Source organism: Schistocerca cancellata, chromosome 2 (assembly GCF_023864275.1).
Source record: "Schistocerca cancellata isolate TAMUIC-IGC-003103 chromosome 2, iqSchCanc2.1, whole genome shotgun sequence".
In the NCBI taxonomy this organism is placed as follows: Eukaryota; Metazoa; Arthropoda; class Insecta; order Orthoptera; family Acrididae; genus Schistocerca; species Schistocerca cancellata.
Window position 1 is genome coordinate 510,397,207 of NC_064627.1, and position 26,279 is coordinate 510,423,485.

Below are 26,279 nucleotides of genomic sequence, written 5' to 3' on the forward strand. Positions count from 1 at the left end.
ATCACTTCAAAGTTGTTACACGAAGAAACTGTTGCATAACGTTAGATCGATGTGCGGGTGCGTTGTCTTGGTGAGACAGCGCACGCGCAGCCCTTCCCGGACGTTTTTGTTGCACTGCAGGAAGGAATTTGTTCTTCAAAACATTTTCGCAGGATGCACCTGTTACCGTAGTGCTCTTTGCAACGCAATAGGTAAGGATTACGCCCTCGCTGTCCTAGAACATGGACACCATCATTTTTTCAGCACTGGCGGTTACCTGAAATTTTTTTGGTGGCGGTGAATCTGTGTGCTTCCATTGAGCTGACTGGCGCTTTGTTTCTGAATTGAAAAACGGCATGCACGTCTCATCCATTGTCACAACCGACGAACAGAAAGTCCCACATATGTTGTCAAATGGCTCTGAGCACTATGGGACTCAACTGCTGTGGTCATAAGTCCCCTAGAACTTAGAACTACTTAAACCTAACTAACCTAAGGACATCACACACATCCATACCCGAGGCAGGATTCGAACCTGCGACCGTAGCGGTCGTGCGGTTCCAGACTGTAGCGCCTTTAACCGCTCGGCCACTCCGGCCGGCCCACATATGTTGTCGTTGCGCGTCAACATTGCTTGGCGACATGCCACACGGGCAGCCATGTGGTCGTCCGTCAGCATTCATGGCACCCACCTGGATGACACTTTTCGCATTTTCAGGTCATCATGCAGGATTGTGTGCACAGAACCCACAGAAATGCCAACTCTGGAGGCGATCTGTTCAACAGTCATTCGGCGATCCCCCAAAACAATTCTCTCCACTTTCTCGATCAAGTCGTCAGACCAGCTTGTGCGAGCCCGGGATTGTTTCGGTTTGTTGTCACACGATGGTCTGCCTTCATTAAACTGTCGCACCCACGAACGCACTATCGACACATCCATAACTCCATCACCACATGTCTCCTTCAACTGTCGATGAATTTCAATTGGTTTCACACCACGCAAATTCAGAAAAGGAATGATTGCACGCTGTTCAAGCAAGAAAAACGTCGCAATTTTAAGTATTTAAAACAGTTCTCATCCTCGCCGCTGGCGGTAAAATTCCATCTGCCGTACGGTGCTGCCATCTCTGGGACGTACTGACAATGAACGCAGCCTTATTTTAAAACAATGCGCATGTTTCTATCTCTTTCCAGTCTGGAGAAAAAAAATCGGAGGCCTTAGAACTTGAATGCACCTCATATATATAATGAAAGATGGGAGCACAGCTCCCTCCGTTGCCATGGTTCCCCCTCTGAGACCTCAATGTCTGTTAGTGAATCAGTATCTGAATGACTTGGGTTGAGTCATTTAATATGGTTCAATAGGTTTCTTTTTTGTTGTCGTAAAATATTTATCATTATTTTTTTTTCTTTCTCAAGGAAAGGACAGGTACTTTATTTCAGTTTCTGTAGTAATGTGTCACATCACCAACAACTTTAATCTCAGCTCAATTCAGTGCACCTTTAGCCCATATGGAAGCAAACGCTGATTCATTTACTTTGCGACGTTTTCTTGTACTAAGAACCAACGGCATTGTAGACATATAGTAAGATGAACCACGATCTCTGTTATACACTCTTTACATATCTGAAATGTACGATAAGCAATAACTTATAGGCCGTTAAAAGTCTCCAGCCCTTATACAGTCTCCACTTTACTAACACGAACTACAGCCACAGTAACCCACCATTACCATGTGCACTAACATCAACATTGGTAAGTGTAAAATTGTAAGTAGGCTGCTTAGGTTTTTATATTGGTAACGCCACGTAGCGCTCTGTATGAAAATCACTGGCTGTGCTGCGTGCAGTCTGTGGCTGGTTTGCATTGTTGTTGGCTATTGTAGTGTTGGGCAGTTGGCTGTTAACAGCGCGTAGCGTTGCGCAGTTGGAGGTGAGGCGCCAGCAGTGGTGGATGTGGGGAGAGAAATGGCGGAGTTTTGAAATTTGTAGGAATGGATGTCATGAACTGCTATATATATTATGACTTTTGATGACTATTAAGGTAAATACATTGTTTGTTCTCTATTAAAATCTTTCATTTGCTAACTATGCCTATCAGTAGTTAGTGCCTTCCGTAGTTTGAATCTTTTATTTAGATGGCAGTAATGGCGCTCTCTGTATTGCAGTAGTTCGAGTAATTAAGATTTTTGTGAGGTAAGTGATTTTTGAAAGGTACAGGTTAATGTTAGTCACGGCCATTCTTTTGTAGGGATTTTTGAAAGTCAGATTGCGTTGCGCTAAAAAAAATATAGTGTGTCAGTTTAAGCACAGTCATGTATAATTTTTCTAAGAGGACGTTTCATATGTCGACCCTTAGCCGAGGATACCTCAATGGAATCTTCTGATTTTTTCTTGTAGTTTGTGTAATTAGTGTAGCTTTTGTTTATTGCTAGCGCGAATTGTAGAGAGAATCTCCTTTGTAGTTGCAGTCTTTCATTATTGTACAGTAAAACAGTTGTGGCATGCATGTAGATTTGCACCAAGTATTTCGCAGCTGCGCTTGCAATTAGCGAGACATTGTTTTCAATGCTATGTTAATGTGTTTTCTTATTGTGCTCTTCTAATTGTGCTTCTCTGTGTTGTCGTGTGAAATATTGTGACAATAATGGCGTGTGAAAAACGTAATAGTAGGCTCCAAAGTAAACTGAGAAATGACAGTGAAGACGAAAGCAGTGCGTTAGCGCCACTGTGTAATGAATTAACTAATGTTCAAAGTAGTAATCTGGTAATTGTGCATAGGGAAATGGAGCAGGCTGCAAATAATGGTGTAGGCAGTGAAACAATTAGTGAACAGGGAAGAAATATCGATCAATCGGTCGGCAACAGCTTGCCTCAGGAATCCGAAATGACAGGACACAATCTTGCAAAAAACTGTAGATTCAGGTTTTGCGTCCTCGCCGTTTTCTCAAATAAATCAAGACACATTTTCTGCTTTTCAAAATGCGAATATTGCCAGTTCAAATGCATTGCCGAATAACGCTGAGGAACATATTTCAGACACCAGTGCATTGTTATTACGATTAATGCAACAAATGGGACAAAAGCTTCAAAAGTTAGACACAATGGAACAAAATCTTCAAAAGTTAGACATAATGGAACAACACCAGAGACAAACACAGCAACAGTTAGCCACAATGGAACAAAATCAGAGACAAACACAGCAAAAGCTTCAAAAGTTAGACATCACACTTGAACAAACACGTGAAGATTTAACTACTGAGTTACATAACATTGAATCGAAATGTCAAAAAGTCTGTAATGACGTAAAAACACAAATTTGTAAGCATTTTCGATCTATTTTTTCGCGGCATGAAAATGCATTACAGAATCACGAAGCAGCCATAAAAGAACTGCAAACCATTGTTCATGAAAATCATGAGACCTTGTGGGCTAAAATTGACTCAGTTGCATCTACCGATTCGGATACGCTACTTGCAAAAACCCAGGAAAACTTAAAGAACACAGTAGATACGATTTCATCACAAATGGACACTCTGAAACTTGACTCATGAAAGCACACTGAGGAAATAAGTACACTATCGGAGAAAGTAGCCGAACTTTCGGATCAGTTCACTAACTTATCTGCAAAGGTAGATGATGATCTGAATGACACAAGACCTGTAGCCATCACTGACACAGAAGAGTATGAACAAATTAAGAAATTCAAACAAAATCAGAATCAAATTAATATGCAATACAAAAGAGAAATCCGGAAAGTACAAAATCAGTTGGCACAAGTAATACAAAAATTACATATTTCAGAGGACACTCGCGCTCCAAAACGGGAAGAGAGGCTTAGAAATACGGAAAAGCCACAAAATAATAACACAGGGCATTTCGGAAATTATGAATGAAATTGGCAAGGTGCACCGAATTTTGAAATGGAACCGCCGACACGACGTAATAATGGCCGATATGCTACTCGCCGACACAATGATTTTGACTATAAGCTGCTCATTACTACACGTAAATTCAAAACATTTAAGAATTCTGGCAACGACATTCATCCACAAGCGTGGCTCCATCAATTCTCTCATTGTTTTCCTCCCAACTGGTCATTAGAGCACAGATTAGAATTTATGTGTGGCTACTTAGTGAATGAACCAGCTAAAAGAATGCGATCGGTCATTCACGATTGTCACAGTGAAGGAGAAGTTTATCATGCTTTCCTCTCAGCATACTGGTCTCAAGCTACACAAGACCGAGTAAAACATAGCATCATAATGATGAAACGTTTCGAACAGTCTGAATTTTCCAGTTTTATGAAATATTTTGAAGACATGTTGCACAAGAATCAGTACCTGTCAAACCCATACAGCCCCTCAGAACTCATCCGCATTTGGTTAATCAAACTACCTGAACATTCACGACATATTATTTTGGCAGGAAGTTGCAAAGATGACATTGAAGCATTTCAGGGACTTTTACAAGAATTGGAAATCGACACTGACAATCGCGGGACGCGAAAACAGGAACATAACAATTACAGGTCACATCCATCACGATTCCACGATGAAAGAAATAATAACTGGACACGACAAGGCCATTCTTACAACGTAGATCGTGACCAAAACAGACACCACCCGTATGACAACCACTGGCAGAGTAATGGTTACAGAGAAAGATCGCATTTCCGTAGTAATGAATATGACAGAGACAATCATACAAACAGACAATTTGGCAACCACAACTATTATTATCACGGAAGACAGAATAACTTCAGACGCAATGGTCCACCGTGCAGTGATAATTCAGGGAGAAATTCTCCACCACTTAACCGACAAGAAAGAAACTACAGGAACTACTGACATGACGACAGACGATATGATTATTTCGTGAATTTCATCAGAACTGGCGGGATTCTAACAGTGCTGTGCCCTCTCGGCAAGGCGAATTTGTAGAAGTTATGTCTCCTAATCCGAGTAACGATGCGCGCCAACAAAGAAACAGACAATGACTCGCACCGCAGGCAGCCACGTGCGCCCGCTGGCTCAGGGAAAAATAACATAGACGCTAACCTTGAGAAAAATTCCAGTATTCTCTACCGACGTATACCACAGGATAACTGTGTTAAAGTTGAAACTCTGCGTACTAGGAAGAGCAAAGGGTTACACCACATTTCACATGTAAAACCATTTATTGAGAAATAATCTGCTTTTTAACTTAGTCTTTGCTATAAAATTTTTCACTTCACGTTACTAGTACTCTTTTTCAATCTTAGAAACTGTTAACATGCAACTATGTTTTAAAGTTAACTATCCAGTCAAGAACCAAGAGAACTTATTTAAACAGAAATTACGAATGCATTGTTATTGTGAACAGACGACACAGTGTTATTGTGTGTGTACATTCTTGCTTGTTAGTTGCACGATTACGTAACGACTATAAGGCTCACATACTTAGAACATTTACCAGTACTGCTTATGAGATTTTAATGCAGCATTTTGGTTTATTTGAAAATACATTCTGGATTTAAAGTACTTTCTGTGAGATACCAGATGACACAGTGGGTAGTTTATGTGACAGCTACACGATTTTATCACGACGCTACTAATGAGTGACAATTTACAATGTTGCTTTTGCGGTGTTTCTGTTTTATGTCTGCACAGTTTTTCTGAATTATTCTGGAAAGTAAAACATGTTTTAGTAGTAACTTTTGTGGTATAGCTACAATGAGACAGCCTTTTCCGTAGCACAACAATACCTTACAGCACAGTACTTTCTTTGTCACAGTAATGTACATAATAACTTCGATATCTATACTCGTAGCATTTCGCTTTTGTTTATTAGGAGGTAAGTACATTGACTTCCACAGAGCTTTGCTTATGAACGACGAAAATTACGACATTTGGCACATTTTTTACCATTAAGTAATGGCAGAGATTATGTTACAACAAGACTCACAATTTAGCGCTACAGGACTCACATTTGAGTGATTTATTTTGTAGTTAAACCATTTACTTTTCAAAATTTTGACATACAAAGAAAGTTTTCCGTGATACATTTCATTCCACTGCTGTAATCTCTAACACCTGAGGGTATAATTACATTAATCCTCAGGGGGTACACGCTTACTTTGTGTACTATGTGTCTGGCAAGCACAAGGAGCCCTAGCTAGTATGGTATTTGCTTATATAACTTTACACATCGGTACCATATTGCTCTAACACATAAATTACACAGCTATCTGACCATTTAACTGAGAGACAAACATCTTTTTTTACTACATCAGTGACACATGTTTACACAATTACACAGTTAGATAACATCACACTTATGAAATCGTATTTTGTCTGTACTTTGTGAACTGTTCATATGTTTTTGGAACCATTGTGATACTATGAGAGCTTTGAATGATATATTCGGTATGGGATCACGATTTTAAAGTACGTTTGAGGTAGATGACACTACTGAAATGAGCAGAGAATTTTCTTTAGGTTTTGAAATTATTGCAGAAAGCTACGACGTTTTTGAGATTTTGCTGAGTTTTTATGATATTATTACGATGACAATGTGTATTATGCTGTTGAGGTATGTTTATGATCAATAAGCTGATGCTATATGAGGAATTTTATTATGCCATGTATTTATTATGATGAAATATTGAAGAAGTGTCGACGAATATGTACGTATATGTGTAATAAGGTAAGGAATAATGAGTAGTGGTTAGGGACTCTGACTTGTGAAAATGGGTGTTGGAAACCAAGAATCGTATTTTAAGAGTTATGAAATGTGTGTAAATGCGTGAATGTATCACAATGCTGGCGAAAATTTTTTAGACACTGTTATACGATTTTGTTTCTACAGATTTGTAACGCAAATATTTCGACCTGTGAAATCTTATTTGTATCAAACTGTCACTATAGCGAAAACTGATGTCGTAAATATTTCGGTACGGAAGATAGGTCACTGTAAGCACCCAGCTGCGCGACAGTCGCCGGGAAAAAAGCCATTAGTGTGTGCCTTTCAGTGGCACAGGTGGAGAAAAAAAGAGGCCATTATCCTCGCTATTGACATTTCTTTGTAGAAAGCATCGCAAATACGACACACCCAAACTTGAAAACGTATGATTACACTGTGGAGCTCTTAATTTATGATATTTACGGAAATGCCTGATGAAATGAGGAGAAATATTTTATGTCTATACACCCGATTATGACTACTATCTTTCTAGTTGAGAGATTGTTTCACTACCTTATGAAATGCCATATAGCTAATGAATGATGTTTCATGCCTTCCTTTTTACATATTTGCTCATTTTGTTTAATATCTAGTTTCTAGCTGCAATGTAGCATTGGTTAAAATAAAATTTAATAGATGTACTAATATCACTGTTTTTTGTCTACAGACTCAGTAAAGAATAATTTTATGATGTACTTTCGTAGAAAAGAGAGCACAAATAAACATTTCCCTTCACAGGAATTGCATAAATAATTTTTTAATGACTTGGTAACTTTTCTTGCAGAGTAAGTTTTTGTGATGCATCACTCTAGTGTTAAGATGTGACAATGGTATTAGACATGGCCATTTTTACTGTAATATTTTTTCTGCTTGAGCTTTGTCAGACTTAGGTATAAGTTATTGCATTTGCTGCTGCTGTGTGCCAGGCATAGTCCTACTAAATTTAACTTTGTATTACTCTATTAAGCTAGTTTTACTACTGATTTATTTTTCTTGTTGCAGCACATTGGCTCATATTAGTTGTAATGTTGCATTTACTCTGCTAATTTATATTTATTGCTGCTTGCCTTGCCAATTTCCATTTTTTTGTCATTGCTGTTTGTGTTAATTGTTTTGTGCTGCTGCATTGCCTCGTTCCTTAGTTTAGCATCTGAGCTCAGTAGATTTAAGTTAGCTTAAGAGGGGATAGACTATATAAGAGAATGAGTTGCGATGAATTGGAAGAAATGCATTGAGAATTTATACGAAAAAAGTACAGAAAGCAGGTATAGGTAGGATTTTCTTGGAAATAAATGATGAGGTAAGATAATGGAAAATAAGTAATGAGGTAAGAAATATGTGAACATATAAATACAGAAAGCATGCTTGGATAGGATTTTTTTTAGTGGAAACAATGTAGAAATAAGATGAAAGATCTATGGAATGACGTTTTGGGTTGGACTGCAGTACCAAATGTTACACTGAAAACAAACCCTGTCCTTTCCTCCTGTGTTATTCTGCTATGTGTTTGTGTACTCTTGTGTATTTGTGTTTTTCCTGTCTTTATGTGTTTAGCTAATATGATTTACGTTGCAGAATTTTTTGATAATATGTTATTTACTTTGTAAAGATGTTTAGACATTATTTATTCATTTTTGTTTAAATGCTCACATGTGAAGTTGATGTTTCAAAAGTTATTCTGATCTTTTATGTATTTACTTATGTCATAATTCCTGTGACACAGATGTACATGTATATTTCTATTCTTTTGTAAAGCCTGTTTTACTACAAATGTTATCTGTATTGTTATGTTCTTTTATGATGTATTTTGTTCCTTTGTTGTTGTATTCTTATGTTATAAAATTGTAATTGACACCAGTTCATTAAATTAAGTAACTTGTAAGTTACAAATTCACTGCACACGTTTCTGTTGTCATAGTATATGGACAATATGTGAGAAGTAGGGACTGATAGTGTTTGCACGTGTGTTAATAATTCAGCAAGGGACTGGATAACAGCATTGCTGGTTCTAAGGACATTTCAAACAATTTTTTTGTGAGTGGACAAGTGGTGGTTTATGGACTTGCTAGATTCTCCGCAAGACTCTTCGATGGTAATTGTGCACCTGCGCTGTCGCAACAGATGGTTGCTGGCCGTCTCTACAAGGACTGCAGTGGGTCTGCACCTTTGATGACCCACCAATACCATTATTTCTACAAGGACTGCAATGGGTCTGCACCTCTGGTGGATCACCAATACCATACCCTCTACCAGGACTGCAGTGGGTCTGCAATGTGATGACCTACCTACCAATATTCTTCAACTTCGACAGACTCTGCGGTGGGTTTGCTCTGTTGTGGCCCATTACCTGTCTGCATGTCAAGAGTCAGCACTGTCTTTCCGTTGGAAGGACAACACTACTTCCTCAAGACTGCATGGAAATCCACTACTTCCATGTGCATTCTCTTTTACTGCTCAGACTTTGAGAAAAAAAAACACTGCAATTTTACTGTGATGAATGATCAGGACTGTCTTTATGCACTGGGAGAAAATTTTGACTTTTCACCAACATTGTATCAATAAGTGAGTGCATTTGATTTCTTTGTTATTGTAATTGTGAAAATTTTTTAACAAATATGTATTGGCCAGTGCCCAAAACAATTTGTAAAATTTTTTGTGGGGAGCATGGGGGCTATGTAAGTAGGCTGTTTAGGTTTTTATATTGGTAACGCCACGTAGTGCTCTGTATGAAAATCACTGGCTGTGCTGCGTGCAGTCTGTGGCTGGTTTGCATTGTTGTTGGCTATTGTAATGTTGGGCAGTTGGCTGTTAACAGCGCGTAGCGTTGCGCAGTTGGAGGTGAGCCGCCAGCAGTGGTGGATGTGGGGAGAGAAATGGCGGAGTTTTGAAATTTGTAAGAATGGATGTCATGAACTGCTATATATATTATGACTTTTGATGACTATTAAGGTAAATACATTGTTTGTTCTCTATTAAAATCTTTCATTTGCTAACTATGCCTATCAGTAGTTAGTGCCTTCCGTAGTTTGAATCTTTTATTTAGCTGGCAGTAGTGGCGCTCGCTGTATTGCAGTAGTTCGAGTAACCAAGATTTTTGTGAGGTAAGTGATTTGTGAAACGTATTGGTTAATGTCAGTCAGGGCCATTCTTTTGTAGGGATTTTTGAAAGTCAGATTGCGTTGCGCTAAAAATATTGTGTGTCAGTTTAGTGTTGATCAGAATAGGTAAAGAGCGATATGTCTGAGTGCGTTCAGTTCTGCTCAGCTGTTTGAAAATCAAATAACATAAGGGATTTACCAGCACAGTAATTCACTGATTTTTCTAAGGGGACGTTTCAAAATTCAGTACGCAGTAGCTCTAGTTCGTGGTGGTAAAGTGGAGACTGTATCTACATTTACGAGGCACAAAGGGGTTAGAGACATTAGCTGGCAGTGGGCACTGATTTGTATCAACAGGGCAAGTTAAAAATTCGTTGTGGTCTGGAATTCAAACCCGGGTCTCCTGCTTACTAGGAAAATGCGCTGATCGCTACACCATTCGGATACAGTAGTCACCGCAACCGTGCCGACTGCTGTCAGATCCAAATAATCCACTTATGCCACACGCACTACTGATGTAGTGCCCCAGCTCATCAGCCCCATTAACCGTGACATCTCTCCGATTCTCGAAAGAGTTTGAGCCTGGTCTGCTGGAAAGTTGGCCCTCGATGCCTTAATTATATATGAAGTGTGGTTAAAAAGTAACAGGTACTTTTGTTTTTCTTATAGAATCTTTAGTTATTCGTCAATACCAACTTTAAAGCCCTTCAAAGTAATGTCCATCAGATACAGAACATTTGTGCCAGCGTTATTTCCAATTTTGGAAGCATCTCTGGAAATCACTTTTAGTTGTGGTGTTCATGTCCGGCGAATACGGAGGCTGAGGCAAGATAACGGTTTTGCTTTTTGCCAATAAATCACTAGGAAGCATTGAGGGATGAGCTGGAGCACAATATGATGCAATTTCTACGATTGATTTTGCAACAATTCTGACAGTTTTATTTAGACTGCTTCACGCAAATGGCGTATAAGTTCCAGATAACATTCCTTATTGACTGTATGACTATGAATACTTCAGCTCCGGTACCACGTCAAATGTAAGGAGTTTTACTTATTCTATGAACCTGCGAAGATATTTCTCTTCAGCATTTCGCTTTATATTTTTCTGTACATTCCGTTTTCCAGATTATTGACTAGTTTTTCTCAATATTTTGCAAAGCTGCATGTCAATTTTTTTCACATTTCTCGTTTTCATTAGGGACTTGTGTATATAATCTCTCTTTGAACATCTATAATCTTGTCCTGACAATCCGTATTTATTCACTGTTGTTTCCTGTTATTGCTGATTTATAGCTAAATTCTTTATTTTTAAATGATTCTTCTTAATTTTCTTTAATAGAAGGGGTGATCAAAAACTGTCCGTCAGTAGGCCGTACAGTTCAGAATCAGTATACCAATCGGGCGAAAGTGCCATGAGCATTGAAGCAATCATCCCACCGAAGCACCAGGTTCAAAATATGCGTTTGGTGGAACTCCGTATCCTGCTGAAGAAGTCTGTAAATGCCTGCTGCACATCCTCGTCCGACGGAAATCGCCGACCCTTCAAGGCCGTTTTTAAGAGACCGAGTGAATGACAGTCGCCTGAACAGAGATTATGACTACAGAACGGGTTGTCAACCGTCTTCCACTCGTTGGTACGTGACGGATGAGGCTGTTGTCTCCCAGATCGACCCGCAAGTTGTTCCGATTCGCGACCATCACGGAACTTGGTGCACCATTCTACAACCGTGGTTTCCAGCAGACGTGTTCCCCATACACATTTTTATTCTCCGATGAATGTCTACCACTGTTTGTCTTTCGGCAGCCAAAAAATGAATAACAGCATGTTCATCCTGTCTGGACGCATTTGATAATAATGTCTGAAAGAAGCGAATGCTGCACTAATGTCGGTACTTATGTAAGCACATCGGAGCCGAGATACGTAAACATATTGACTGCCTTTTATATCTTTTGTGCCAATTTTGTTTTATGCCCCCAAGGACGTAATAATTTGCTAAGTATATTACGGTTGTTACTTCTACATATTTATTACTTCAAGAGTTTGATAAGATTTAGCCCCTTCTTAAACAACGTTCCTGTTTCTACTGTAATAAATCCTTTCTCGAAAGTGCCTGGTAAGTCTTCATTGAAACGCCACATAATTAACTTTTCTCATACATTTCTGTCAATAAAGGAAATGTGTTCCAAGTGTGAGTCTGCGACGTTTTTGCACTTCGATTAAACTGTCCTGTCTGCACTGAATATATTCCTGTTCCCTACGTGGACTAACTCGCTAGAAAGCTCAACGCACTATCAGCTGACATGCAATGACCAGATGAAAACTTGTTCCTTAATACACGGTTCTCAGAATTAGCTATGTAGACATATACATCTAGATTCAGCTTTGTATCCCAATTTTTTCGAGTAATTTGCTGAAGAAAATTTTATTGACATAAGAACTTTTTAATTTCTTTCGCAGTCTCCATCGAAACGAGTTTCTATTCAACTTCAGTGACGTTGGTAATGCCTAGGTTATAAACAACACATACCTTAGCACGTGCTGCATCTTGACTTTCAGCTGATTGTTTCCGCTACTTTCGTCCAACTATTCGTATTTCATGTCTAGTACGTCACAATACGTAAGAAATTAGTGTTTTCTATGCGGTTTACATACAGTGACGTGTCCAAAAATGAGTTACATTAAGTAATTTAGTCCGTATTTCCTACTGTATACCTGTCAACTTCTCACTTAAGAAAAAATAGTAAAAACGAATTGTATTCAGATAACAGAATACAAAAGTTTTAACATTTGTGGATGGCACATTTCACAACTATTACATACTATGAAACATACAACTTCAGAATTACATGGATTATGTATGCAAGTAACAAATGAGTTTATTACCTAGTCTGTAAAGACGAAAAGAAACACTACCGAACATCAATTCCGACACGATTTCCGTTTCACACATTGTTTATCTTGCTAATATATATTTCTGAACAGCTTAGTTATCCTTTCCACTACGGAGAAAGCATACTCACTAAATTCAACCAGCTGTGACAAAACAAAGTGTTCTCAGCATCCAATTTGGCGAGGCGCATCAACTAAATAAGACACAATGCTTGACGATCTGGTACTACATTCTTCCCACGCGAGTAGTAAGGTTAATGATTATTCTTAGTAAGAAATGTAAAAAGAAAAAAAAACGGAGAGAGAAGAAACTTTCTACGCATTATGGTGAAATAAAGTGTCTTTGCAAATTGCCTAAAGTATCTTATGTTTTAACAAAATTATCATGCAATACGTGTTTTTGATGCACAATAATTACAGGGTAAATTAACATATAGGTAATATTAGAGAAAAGAAAGAGTAAGTAAGTGAAAATAGTCTGGGAGGTATGATACTACGAGAAGAATTTGACAAAGTACTGAAATACCTGAGTCCAAACAAGGCCACCGTGATTATATGAATTTCCTTAAGAATTATTAAGACCTTTGGCTCAGGCAGTCGTGACAACACTATTGCACGTGGTGTGGAGTATACAGGGCGGGCAAATAAAAGTGTCCTGCAGAACGGGGTTCCCGGGTACAAAGAAACACAGCAGAGGAAAGGAAATACAGCTAACCCGACTACAGCAGATGTTAAAAGTGAACACCATTCATCTCTTGGCATTTTTGAACCCTAGTCACAAGTTGCTGACCGCGGATCGAAGCTGGAATGCTGGAATTACTGTAGTCTCATTCGAATGTTTTGCTGCAGTTCAAGAAGACTATGAGCGTTATTGCGATACACCATAGATTTAACGGCTTCCCACACAAGAAAATGGTTAAAATGGCTCTGAGCACTATGGGACTTAACTTCAGAGGTCATCAGTCCTCTAGAACTTAGAACCACTTAAACTTAACTAACCTAAGGGGATCACACACATCCATGCCCGAGGCAGGATTCGAATCTGCGACCGTAGCCGTCACGCGGTTCCAGACTGTAGCGCCTAGAACCGCTCGGCCACTCCATCTGGCTCCCACACAAAGCAATCGCACAGTAACAAACCAGATGACCTGGATGGCCAGCTTAGACCGCGACCAGACTGAACTCTGTCAGACTGCAATATTGTGTAAATGTCCTCTAAGATTCGGCCAGCGAGAGGCGTAGTTGCTCCATTCTGTTGGAAGTAACTGTAGGTCATCTTCCTCCATTAATGCTGCCACAAATGGTTTTAAAGTGTTGAGAATGTAACGTACCGAAGTACGGACCACTTTTATTTGCCCGATCTTCTATATTTAACAGCCTAAATACCCGCAGACTTCAAGAAGAATGTAACAGTTCTTACTTGGAAAGAATGTAGGAGCTGACAGTATTACCGATGTTTAATGTGCCATGCTTGTAGAATACTTACACTAATTGTTTACAAGTTAATGAAGTATCTGGTAGAAACTGACCTCGAGGAAGGTTAATTTGGGCTCCGGAGAAACATAGAAATAGCTTAGGCAATACTGTCGCTACCACTTATCTTAGAAGTTACCAGCGCACCATACGTTTCAACTTAACAAATTTCTATAGTAACACCATATGAATTTACAGAAATTGACATGGCAAGAAACTCCAATCAAAATGCTGACACACTATTTTTCGAAATACATGCATGGGACACATCATAATAAAATACTGCAGACTGAAGTATTTATGTAATGAATGCAGAATTTCATATGAAAACTAGCTATTTGGCTGACGGCCACAAGAACATTGCAGTTTATAGCCTCGAAAAAAGGTTTTAATCATCAGTACCGTGAATAAGTTTGTGGAAAGAGATTCAAGGAGTTAAATTGCGAGGAGATCAGTAAGGACAAAAATATCCGCTGCTAATTCTCGCTCTCTGGGGAAAGCTCAGCACGGCAAAGACACGTACACCCCAAGCAGCGGCGGCAAGGTTTATTTGAGGAAGCATCTGCTCCACGAGTGTGTGGATGGACTCCTGGAAGTCGCAAATGGTGCGACTCGGTTCTTAAAAGCGTGTGTCATCACCATATGCGGAAAAGCATTCTCTGCCACGTGCTCCCTTGCTGAACACGAGACTGGTCTTCATTCTCGTAGTATGAAATTCGATTCCTCCACCAGTGGGGTTGACAACTGCTAGAGGGCCGTTGGTGCTGCAGAGCTTCTCCCCAACTCACAACAGACGTCCTAATGGGACTTAAGTCGAAGGACCGGGCAGGCAAGACCAATCTCCTCTCGTTCGAAGAGGTCCTCCACGTACACAGTTCGATGTGGTAGTGCATTGTCACCAACAGAAAAGAAATCAGGGCCGAACGCACCCGTGGAAAGACGCACATGGGAAGGGAGTACACTGTCAAAATAACGTTTACCGGACAACGTATCGTGTTCAAAGATCTGAAGGCCAGTATGAGCATCCAAACAGCATAAAAATCATGTTCACAAAGTTACTGGGTGCACTAAGTGTTTCACGTCTCAAAATATGAGAAAATATCCACCAATGTCAAACAGAACCCTTTTAGTGGCCCAGGTGTTATGGTGTGGGGAGGCATAATGTTGTATTGGCGTATCGACCTCCAAATCTTTGAGAACAGTACATCCAGCAATCAACGTTATTCCGACACTGTACTCCTCCACCATGTGCGTTATGTTAGAACGCGTTTGGCCCTGACTCCGTATTTATGGGTGACAGTGTGCGCAGCTGGAGGAGTTCTTAGCACGGCATGAGACTCCGCGAATGTGCTGGCCTGCGCGTTCTTCCAACATGCATCTCATCGAGAAAGTGTAGGATACGTTGGGGAGAGATATTGCAGCAGGTCCAAATGGACCAATGACCATCTATCAGTCGTCAAACGTGCTGGTGGAGGAATGGAGCTCCTGTCACAAGAACGTCTTTCCAAAGTTGTGGCTAGCATGGGAGCATGCAGCAAAACATGCACCGCAATCCCTGGTAATCTCACAACCTGCTAATGACAATATCCTGACTTTTGTAACATGCAGGGGGTCGTCATGAGCCGTGACTTCAGTGTAATTATTACCTTTGAATATGTTATTTTGCAGTTAAACACCCTGCGAAAGTTACTTTCGTCTTTAAGTTTTGCAAATCAGTGTAGATATGAGTACTAAAATGTACAACAAAATTGGAATCTTATACTACTGCCGTCTGCGTCACATAGCAGGACTGTCCAGATTTTATTATATTATTCCAGATTTTATTATATTATAAATAAATGTTTCAAATATTATCTATAATATTTCTGAAGTTTTTTATATTTCAGAATTTTGAAAATTTAAAAATTTATCAGATATTTCGGTCATAAATTATAAGAACCACATTCACTTCCTGCTTCTGTTTTATCTATTTTAAGGTTGTTTAAATATTATGCCTTGTACCAAGTGGCAGCAATTAAATTTCATTAATAGTTTTTGAAATCTTCAGTGTTTTCTGAAGGATTACAAAACATAAATGACAGATGTTAGTGAAAATCACTTATCATAGTCTCCCAATCAACGTCCCAAAACAAACAAACACCACTGAATACGATTATGAAGATGCAAATTATCGGTTGTGTTGCACGTCAGCCTTGTATTTAGTTTACCAGGATGCAAAGCAAAGCATTTCCGAAGATTACTTACACTTATTTAGACGAGTTACGTCTTTCTAACGAGCTGTAGCTTTTCTTTTAACTGGCAGTATCTAATTTATGGCCTATAGATGATGAGAACAACTGCATGCACCCTGTACTGTTTATCGTCTGCTTACAACTCTCTGAGGCAAAGGAAGACCACTTGATTGCTACAAGCTTGGTCCTGGATTGAAGAACTGCATTTGAAAAATGTTTATCAGCCGTGCTTGTGCTTGACGTCATCTGTTTCACAGTCTGATGAGATCACTTCCATGCCTCAGTGCTCTAATTCTGTGTAGTACTGCGGCTGTTCACAGTTCTTTCTGATACATCATCTTGTTAGCAAAGCTTGTCTGTAGATTAGTGTCATTTTTGTTTACAGTACTTCCAATGACGTATGTCAGTTTCTTCCCACTTCGTAGTGCATTTGGGGTTCGGTGGCTTAGTATGTACTAACCAAACCCAGAGTCTTTGACTGATCACCAAGACGTCCTAGATATTTTTCTCTGACGTTTTGCTTAATTCCAGACTTGTAAAGAGTTTTTTGTATGAAAATTGCCAAACTACAACGTGGTTTGGAGTCCTCATTAAATTGCAGATTGTTCAGTCCAAATGTCGAAATATGGCAATAGCATACCACCTCTAGCATGACTATGCCGAACAAACCGTTGAAATGTTCAGACCAACAATATGGATTCATTGCTGCGGAGCTACGCCGTTGACAGTTTTCGCAGGCGTGAACACTGACTATTTTCGCAGAGAAGGACAGATAGAATCATTTGACTGCACTCCACTACCCTCATCATGGTAGTTTTACAGTGAGTGAAAACGTACGTTGCGACTCGGGTGCTCCTACATCCATCAGCGAGCCGTAATCCTTGATATTGGTCGAAGCTTTCTCTAATACGCCGGTTTCCCAGGAAAGTGACGGGATTGCTATACGATTTCTTATGGAATCCTATTTTCCTGAAGATCACTCATGATTGCGTTGGTATTTATCTTTTATAAAAATTTAATGGAGGGATCATTTTCTTTCTTCTTAGAATAAAATAAGTAAGGTTACGGTTCCACATGCGGTTCATTAGAAAAAAAAAACAGAAAAACACATTTGAACTTAGGAACCACATTGTACAACTCTGGAAATCGTCAGTTAATTGCACACCAAAAAATAGCAGGTGGAGAGGTGGACATATCTCAGACTGACAACGACCTCATATAAATTTGGTCAGATGACAAGGAAAAATATATTTTGAAGTCTTAAATGCAGTTTAAATTTAAAACGAATTAATTATCCAAATAATTACAGGATATACGCTCGATGCTGTTGCAATTGACGATAGAGACGGTCGAATATTGGCCTGTTCCATTTTCGTATCATACAGTTCAATACGTCTTTTTGAAAAACACACTCGGACACGACTCTTCGAGTTTTACTGTCCAATATCTTGGCATGGAAATTAAACTGCTGGAGATATGGCATAGGATTGCCCTGCAGCAGCGTAAATACCATCATGAGGTAATGTTGTGGTCTAAGTAGGTGATCCAAATTAGTTTCCTTATGGCAATCTGATTCAAGAAGGAAAGGTCCATAAAAACTGAAGATTCCATTTTTACGCCCCAGGACCAGCATACTGGAATTTTAACAATTTACCTGATAACACCGCCATCACCACGCGTTACAAGTGCAAAATAATGCAGATTAGCGTCTTATCTACTGCAGTTACCGGATTCAGGCGATTTTGCAGGCTGCTCCCACCAGACCACTTTGTGGATCAAATAGGGAAATAACTTACACACCTGCACAAATGAATAATTCACATCTTATTGGGTGTAGAAGACAATCTGCATACTAAATCAGAGTAAAGTAAAGAGACATATCAGTCAATAATTCAATACCTTACATTCTTCAACACACAATAATGATTTTGCGATACTGCCGGTATATATATCATACTGATGTATTTTAAATGGAAGTGTTCTGAGATCCAGAGGTGCTGTGAGTGAGTTAGTGAAGGTGAGCTGGCGGGAGGTTTAGATATAACGTCTCCCACAAATATGTGACCACCGCGCTGTTTGCCATTTGTGGTCGCAAAGACACCGTCAGTATCGCAACGTATAAATATATTAGAGTGTATGTATTGTATATGTCTCGGATTTCATCCCGGAGCCTTGGATCGACTTCAACCAAATTTGGCCCATAAACAGCAGACATAACAAAACTCGACAGTGTGGGGTTTGTAACCACCTAGCATCAATAGCAGTAGAGATATAGGGAAAAACATTTTTTGAACTTTTTGACATAATGGCTGGCCTGCATGGCAGGCATGTTGTGTAGTAGAGTATCGGCTGCCTAAATGACCTGGTTTGAAGGGCAGCCTACATGTCAAGGGCAATAAACGGTTTCCCAGTCCCAACATGTAGGCTGCCCTGCAGGACAGGCAGGCTTTGTTGGAGTAATATTGGCCTGTCGTATCGACCTGCTTAGTATGACATGGTCAAGAAACGGTTTTCCATTTCTCAGACATGTAGGCTGAACTGGAGAACAGAAGTTTTGTGTTGCAGTAGTGTCTGCGCCAGTTCTGTATCCACCTGTGCCGCTGGATGCACGTCCTACCACCAGTTTCTTGGTATATGTTCCGATAGTTCCCAAGTGAATGTTGGGTTCACATGGCTTTGAGCACTATAGGACTTAACTTATGAGGTCATCAGTCTCCTAGAACTTTCCCAGCCCCAACAGGGACAACCTATGGACATCACACACATCCATGCCCGAGGCAGCATTCGAACCTGCGACCGTAGCGGTCGCGCTGTTCCAGACTGCAGCGCCTAGAACCGCTCGACCACTCCGGCAGGCTGAATGTTGGGGCACCGGTTTGGGGCACCATCTTCCATCATACCACATCCAAATCCATCAGCAGCATCATCACACAGACCTTCCGCACATTATTGCCCTTGCTTACACCATGCAATGATGGTGAGAATTTTATGGCGGGGGGGGGGGGGGGGGGGAGGTATACAATATCGGCAGTATCGTCGTCGATGCATATGGCATCCCGAGCTGCGCTCGCATCTCCGTGTGAGAAGATAGATTTCAACCTCCAGATAGCACACCTTTGAGAACGGTGCTCTTTGTAGCGCTCATCGTCTCAAATGGTTGGAGTCACGATGCCACCAGAGGACAACGTCTGCGCATCACTCCCTGCATTCAACTGTTCCATAAGCAAGTGCTTCCACTCTGCACACTGTGCTCCACCTGCAAGACTTCCAGTGAGAATAAACGATTTTAGCCCGGTCCTACTAATCTTAACAACTAGCCAGTGATTATATCTTATAATTTCTAGTAAATAAACCACTTTCTATGAATGAAAATTCAATTATTGTTTAATCACATTAGCGCTCAAGGAATCACAGGATTTAAAAATTTATATATTTCTCGAGTTTCAACTTATATGTATTGTAAGGAAATGACTTAAACTTTTGTTCATTTTATAGATGTTTGAAGAGTTAAGCTCACTCGTAAACTAAGGACACAATCTATTTTGGGCTCAATACCCGCAGTAAAACGGCTACTCTTCATCCGCTGGATCATTATCCTCTCGTCATGCCACTTACGTCTGGTGGAATCTTCGACACTGTTATAAACTGTACATATATGAGTGGCGACTCTTCTGGCGGACATGGCCGACAGAAGACACCACTCAAAAATATAAATTTTAGTAAAGTAATCCAAAGCAGCCAATCAGTAGCAGGAGAACGTAGTTTCATTCAACTTTGAGTGTGATTTCAAGGGATGTGAACCAGTCTTTTTTAGAAGTAGATGTAACGTTAGGAAGATGGGTTTACATCAGTCGAAGCAATGGACGAAACTGTAATACAACCACTTCTTGTTGCAAATTGTTGGCCGCTTTGTATTCATTTATGATGTCTAACCATTGCTGAAGCGCAGCCATGTCCAAAAGGTACATTTCAGTTAGAGCGTTACGACTTTTTGACGTTTGTTTAATTGCGGACGCTCTAATATTGTCCGGACATCTTTGGCAGCCAACAATTTGCGACTAAGTACTTAATGGACTAGGGCTGCTGCTTTAACTTGGAAGTTTGAGTCGGTCAGGGACTACGTCCGGATATCCGAAGCGCTTATGGCTACCGCTCATGAGAAGTGGTAAAGTCTGATTCGCGGCCCGGTTCAGGACAAATTTTCAACTTTCGCCACTGCATTACGCAATGCCCTGTGCGGCTGGAAGTCAGAATTCCCCACCCGCCCCTTTACTTTCATTTTTTATTCCCTGCTTCATATAAATTCTTATGAATGCCCACAGAAAAATATCGACGGGAGCGGAAGGTCTCCCAATTCAGTTACAGAATCTGCTGGCATATGATAAGTGATCAGCTATCATGTTAGCCGAACTGTTACAGGGAAGGCGTGTACCTTATTTTTACCAAAGGCCTTGCTGTTTTAATTCCCCCAAACCCCAGCCACGCATCAACCAAGATTTTCGGACTATAATACTACTGATTGCTTTTTCGAACTGCTGGCTCGTACTGTAACGCTACAAAGTTGTTCCATTAACGCCAGTTGCTTGGGCCGTCACAGACAAGTTTCACGCCAGGGCGCTCCGTGATAGTTATATAAAACGAGCAATCAGATGGTATAGCATGTAAACTGTTTATTATTTCAAAAGTAATTGCCATAACTGGGAGGCGTTCTTGGAAAAAATTTTTGCAGTGTCCTACAGAACTATGAACTCACCCACATTTTGTCAAGGTTGAGTACGCTGCGGAAGTTTCGCTGGGGAGTCCTTACACGTCCCCCACTCAGCCCCGATCTCTCTCCTTGCGATTTACATATTTTTGGAAGACAGACATTCATGTTAACTGATTTGCTTCATACGAAGTAGTGCATGCCTGGTTACAATCATGGTTTAGTAGGCAATAACAAACATTGCTCCGTGAATGGATTTAACGTCTTGCCTCGCAGTGCGATAAATCTATTTACAGTTACGGCGACCACGTTTGAAATAATAGTTTAGGCAGGTTTCTTTTCCGTCTGCCCCTTTTTCATTTGACTGTCCCTTATACCAACAACCTACAGCAACCGAGTCAAACTCTTCTCGTCACCCTGTCAGTCAATCTGCACGATTGTTTCTCGATTTGCAAACGTATTGTCATTGAAAACAACAGCCACACGTTGTTGCATCCATGAGAACCTTACTATTTCTTCCTGTCTTTTTCAGCTTAATACGACATTATATGTGTAGGTTGTGAACTAAAATTCAAGTTAATCAAATCCTAAGAAACTATGTACCACTCTAATGAAGTTTCAGGACTGATTGGCTACTGTAATAAACCTTCTACGCCATTACTATCGAACCACTTCATCGTCAACTCTGGTGTAGTCGAAAGTGCGATTCAGACGTATTCATGTCACGTTATCCTTACTTTGCACACAAAGGAAACGGACACACAGCATGCTTTAACAGTCTGCTCATGGCAACCTCGAAAATTCAACTGGTGTTGCGTCCACATCATGTCCTGCAGGTAACACAAACGACAACTAGCATCATAAATTCCAGTTTCTTCAAATCCTGTTACGATAAGAAATTATGAAGACATAAGATCGCTTCCAAGGACTGTAATTCTCAGTATAAAGTCAGTCGCATTGTAGTGATGTCACCCATTCCCAGTGACTTTGCACACCATATGTCCGCCTTTTTAGCTGAGTGGTAACGTGCTTGTCTCCCATGCAGCGGGCCCGGGTTCGATTCCCGACCGGGTCGGAGCTTTTCTCCGCTCGTGGACTGGGTGTTGTGTTTGTCTTCATCCTCATTACTTGTACGCAAATCGCCCAGTAGACTGAAATAAGACCTGAAGTCGGTGGCCGAACTTCCCTGGATGGGGCCTCCCGGCCAGCAATGCCATATAATCATTTCATTTTGCGCAACATATATTCTCTGCTACTGCTTTATATTGATGGAGATTATACGTTTCTTGGTCTCCCTTTCTCAAAATTGTCAAGTGAATTAGTAACGCAGAACTGGACCTCCACAATCTTAAACTCCCCTGTATCGCTAAAAAGTAACCATAAAATTTTCACCTCCCGTCAAGATTCTACAATACATGTATTCTACCTTTTCCGTCCTCACCCCTTCACATTCCGTCAACCTACATCGTCTCAACAAACCAAAAGGCCGCATCGGGAAGTATTAGGTTGGTGCATAGGTGTGCAGCGTTTTCGTTTTGCATGTTGTATTACGATAGCTATTGGCTTATTTATCGATTATTATTTTATTTTTAGGTCACGGAGATAGCGAGTGGAGTTGTGGACGCTATAAAATGGAGTGAGGGATGGAGAAATTGGAAAATTTACGACATATTCTTCTGTTTGAGTTCAGTAGAAGGGTGACAACAGCGGAGGAAGTCAGAATCATCGGCGTCATGTTTGGACATAACGACACTGGAAGAGCAGGACAAGCAACTGGTTTTATTATTATAACGAGAATATTTGACATTAGTGACTCTCCACGTTCAGGAAGACCTTCAGGGTTTGTTGCAGGTCGTTTAAGCGCATTAATCCACAATGATACACGTCGAGAACTGGTTAACGTGATGAACAGTGGTCATTTCACCATCAGGCGACATTTGCATGCAATGGGAAAGGCTCAAAAATCAAGTGTATTGGTATATTATGCTAGACTGACAATTAATTCTATACAGGAGTTGGGTTGGGAAGTCACTGCGCACCCACCTCATTCACCTAAACTTAAACCCTCAGATTTTCACCTTTTCCGCTCTCTATCTAACAACCTCCAGGGAACTTCCTTGCGCCTCGAACACGTCTCGACAAGTCATTCCCCTAAAAACAAGGTTGTTTTTGCAGTTCCAAAATCGGGAAGCTACCCAGGCGTTGGCAGACTGCTGTAAGTAGTGAAGGAGACTGTATTATTGACGACTAAAGTCTCTGTTATGTGTACCTGTTGTGTACCTCTCTCAAACGGCTATAAAATATCGTCGCTACCAAACTATAATCAAATATCTAGGTAATATAATTCTTCATGCTTTCCCGGCGATATGTTGACATCTTGGATATTCGGGAATCCAGCCGGATGTTCGCCTCGTTCTCGCACGATATTTCAACAGCCTGCCTCGCTGTCTTCTTCAGATGCTACCTGAGACTGATCCTTAGGTCGATAGAGTCCAGTATTTATTCCTGGAAGGAGCTTGACGTTTCGTACTCGGTCCGCGCCGAGTGTTCCGTCTGCGGTCCGCGCCCACCAGACGCGGCTACATTGCCCTCTCTGGTCGCCGGTGTTCCGACCGCCGTCTGTGGTGTGTCAAATCTGGTCTGTCGCCTTGACTGCCGGAAGCGTCGCCATTGTCAGACTGGACGCAAGCACAGTCTGCAGTGCGATCGTTCAGCTGCAGCAACGGACACCAGCAACGTCTTCTAGAGGCCAGTGCCGTCGCCGCGGTTCAGAAGGTGGACAAACGTGTGGCGTGTCGCCAGGAGCTGGACAGGCACCGCGGTCGAGTTATTCTGAATGGTGGGCTAGGCTTGAAGCTGTTGGAATCAGCTGCTCCACCGAGAACAACGTGCGAGCTCTAGACAGGGCCGACACCGAGGGCCTCGAGGAACGGTGGTGCTATCATCCGGGCAACATTACGGGTTGCACAGAGCACGGCTAATGTGTAAACACAACTGCCTGTAGGAGGGTTGGTGTCTTTTCCCGCATGGAAGGACCGCTATCTCATTGATGGTGCAGAAACAGGCTTCCGCATGACATGAGCACTGCCTACGTGCTTTTGGCAGCTGATGGTTTCACGCTTGTAGTTTCATGGGTGACTCAGTGCACTGTGTGTATACAATGGTGCATTGGGTGTGTTTGCTAGTCAAAGCAAAGTCTCTTGAGGTAAGTCAGTGATTGTTGTGTGGCAAGTTGTGGGTCATGACAGAAAAGGAAACGAGTGTGTGCACTGTGACCGAGAAGAGTTTTACTTGTCAACTACACTCTGTGATTGTGGTTATTTGTATTAATACTAGAGTACTTGGTAGAAACCACGCCGTATGCGTGACTGCAGAGAAGGTATCTTCTTACCTGTTCTGTACCAGTCATCAGTTGTATGTTCAAAAAATGGCTCTGAGCACTATGGGACTTAACTTCTGACGTCATCAGTCCCCTAGAACTTAGAACAACTTAAATCTAACTAACCTAAGGACATCAGACACATCCATGCCCGAGGCACGATTCGTACCTGTGACCGTAGCGGACGCGTGGTCCCAGACTGTAGCGCCTAGAACCGCTCGGCCACCTCGGACGGCTCAGTTGGATGTGTTGTTGTATAAGTAGTTATTAGTATATACACTGATGGCGAAAAATCGCTACACTAAAAATTAATTACTGTAGAGTAATGAAATTCCAGCAATACATTTATCTGTTTGAAGTATTTAAGTGATTAACATCTCCAGATCATAGGTTAATGCAAGCGCGAGATAAGACATTGCAAATGTGAAACAGTGGTACATTAGGCACTGGTGTATCCACCAAGATGCTGAATGGAAGCGTACAAACGTCTATGAATTGTACAGGGGCCGGACATCAGTTTGTGCGATCGAGTACCATGCCTATTGCGCATGGTAAGTCCTATTTGCAAATGAGGCTGGAGATGTCATCTGATGATTTCTCATATGTGGTCGATTACAGACAGATCTGCCGATCGAGCAAGCCAATGTCGAAACTCTGTAGAACATGTTAAGTTACAACAGTGGTATGTGGGCGAGCGTCATCGTATTGGAAACCACTCCCTGGAATGTTGTTCACGAATGGCAGCACAACAGGTCGAATGATCAGATTGACGTTCAATTTGGCATTCAGGATCCTTGGGATATCCTAAATAGTACTTCTGAAACTCATAAGAAACCGCATCCTAGTCCATAACTCCAGGTCTAGGGCCAGTAAGTATACGACGCAGACAGATTGGCAGCAGGCCCTCAGCAGCCGTCTCTGGTATCGACGGAGCTCTAGCTTTCATCAGAAAATTTAACAGGCCTCCACCTTGCCCTCCCCTGCGTTCTCGCTTGACATCACTGAAGTCGCAAAGGATGGTGGTTGGGGGCAATTGAATGCACGCTACGGGGCGTCTGTCTCGGAGATTTCCTTGAAGTAACCGGATTGTACCAGTTCGCTGTGGTACTGTGGTGCCAACTGCAGCTCATTGAAGATTCTTGCTGCAGATGCATTACGATGCGCCAGTTTCATACGCCGTACACGATGATCTTCCCCCTCGGTAGTGTCGCATGGTCGTCCAGAGCCCAAACTTCTTGCACAGTACATTCTCGTGACCACCGGCGCCATCAGTCATGTACAACTGTTAAATTCCTCAAGTCTTTGTGCAGTATCGCAGAAAGAATACCCAGAATCTTGTAGCCTTGTTACAAGACCTCGTGAAACTCTGTGAGGTTTTGATAAAGGCGTCTTTGTCGGCTTAAAGGCATTCATGGATACCACCTCACCAGGTCCAGTCTCAAAGGTAACGAACCATCACTTGTATTTAAAGCAATCCTCATTTCCATCGTCTTCGTGGCGCTACTACCGTCACTCAAATGCGACTGGCGAAAAATTTGAATAGACAGATGTGTTAACATGCCTATTAACTTTTGATTATGTCGCACTACTTCTTCTTGGTGTTGCTATTATCTTTCGTTGGCGTGTGTACAGACACTTTGGTAGAAAGTTTTGTGTAACTTCTTGTGGTAGCTATCTGATAAAAGCAGTCGTAGCAGACCAATGCGTATTTGCCTCATTAAGCGTAAAAGTTGTTTTGTCATGCCATGTTTTACTGCTAAATTTATCTCTGATATGACGACTGGGCATGGCCGAGGGCCAG